The sequence below is a fragment of the Mesoplodon densirostris genome, chromosome 3 (assembly GCF_025265405.1).
Source record: "Mesoplodon densirostris isolate mMesDen1 chromosome 3, mMesDen1 primary haplotype, whole genome shotgun sequence".
In the NCBI taxonomy this organism is placed as follows: Eukaryota; Metazoa; Chordata; class Mammalia; order Artiodactyla; family Ziphiidae; genus Mesoplodon; species Mesoplodon densirostris.
The window spans coordinates 101427687-101429520 of record NC_082663.1 but is presented as its reverse complement, the minus strand read 5'-3'; the positions used below and the strand labels follow the sequence as shown (position 1 = coordinate 101429520).

Below are 1834 nucleotides of genomic sequence, written 5' to 3'. Positions count from 1 at the left end.
ACACCTCTACATGGCAAAAAACAGCATACTGAACATCAAAGGATAAATGATAAACTGGGAAAAACATGTACAAGTCACATCACAACTGATTTCCGTAAGTTATAAAGAATTCCAAAAAAATAAACAGGAAAATAGAAAAGGAGATGAATAGAGTTTTTATGAGAAAATTTAAAATCTGCAAATGGCTCTTAAACATATGAAAACACATTGATTTCATTCACAATAACAGTCAAAATACAAGTAAACAGAGTGCTTACTTCTGTAGCACATACATCAAGAATTGAAGTGATCCAGGAAAATTATCATAGTTCCTGTGCAAGGATGACATGCAAATGCATGAAGCATCCCATATTAAAACAAACAGAGATGCTATTTGTAAGCATCAGTTTGACAAAACTGCAAGAGTTTTAAAACACACTTGTTTTAAAATGTTTAAAACTCTTGTTCATTGCTCATGAAAGTATAAATTGGTACATTCTCTATGGAGGGCAATTTTGAAGTATCTACCAAAAATTATAAGGCATACACCCTGTGAGCAACCAATTCCACTTATAGGATTGTTTCTTACACATACTTTCATATACATAGAAAATGATGTATACACAAAGTTATTAATTGTGGCCTAGATTGTAATAGCAAAGTTTATAAAGAAGCTAATCCATCCATAAATCCATGTATTTAAGCTATACTCTTAAATACATTACAGTATATCCACACAGTGTAATAGGATACACTGTACACATTGATCTAGGAAGATGTTCAAGACACACTTTTTAAGTAAAAACCACAAAAGTAGAAGAGTGTGTATAGTATGGCATCATTGGTGTAAAACACAGGAAAATAATGTATTCATATTTGCTTTTACATACATAAAAACCTGTCTGGAAAGACACACAAGAATTTAACTAAGTAATATCTGTTTAAGGGTTTACTGGGAACTGGGCAAAGAGAAATAGTGTTGGAGGGAGATTTTGCAATGTGTGGCTTTTTATCCTCTTTGAAGTTTGAAACGTGAATTTTATTTAAAATATAAAGGATTTCAAGACTGTTAGATAGTGAAGAGAAAAAGATGTGCTTGCTCTGGGTGATGAGAACACTCCTTATTCTGATTGGCAATAGTCATTACGGTCACTAAAGATGCTGATGAACAATAGTTTGTGAAGGAAAGTTTATGATTCTGCAGAGGTTCTAATCTTGCTAAAACTGATGCACCTGTCAGTGTGTACTTATCAAGAAAAGATGTCAAAGGCTTTTACTGGACCACAATATTATTCATTATAGTTGAAATTAACAATAGGCTCATTATATAACGTGTCTTCTTAAAAATAACCAATTATATTGCAGTACAGGCATCCACTTATGCAGTTAAAGACTATGAATAAAGCACACTGTTCGATTATAAAGCCAATTCACTGATGCCCTCTGCTTTCAAGGAGCTTATATTCTACAAGGGCAAATAAGTCATGTATATAAATACATAAAACTACAAAATTAGATAGGAAGTGCAAAAGGTTATGAGAGAAATAAAGTGCCATAGGATTTAGAAGAGCCAGAGATGACCTTCAGCTGAAAAACAGGAAGGGGAAGATCAAGGGAGGTCTGGCACTGAAGTGAACTAAGAGGATCTTCAAGAGGATTTGTGAGCCTAACAGCATTCCAGGTGGAGAATATAACATAGAGACAGGAAGAAAAAAGGAGGACGGGGAGTGGGAAGCACAAATAGTTCAATCTGGTTTAGGAATATGGTATTTGAAAAGTGGAATCATTGAGCCCAGATTAGAGCACTCTGAATTCAAGGCTAAAGAGATTGGACTTCATGTTATGAGCTGGGAAG

The 1834-nt window shown here is 34.1% G+C and overlaps 1 non-coding gene across 1 annotated transcript; it reads left to right on the top strand.

The window, feature by feature from the left end:
* Positions 1 to 249: 249 nt before the first annotated feature.
* Positions 250 to 356, top strand: LOC132487274 (U6 spliceosomal RNA). The gene has a single exon (XR_009531565.1). It is a non-coding gene; the product is annotated as a U6 spliceosomal RNA (small nuclear RNA).
* Positions 357 to 1834: the final 1478 nt, after the last annotated feature.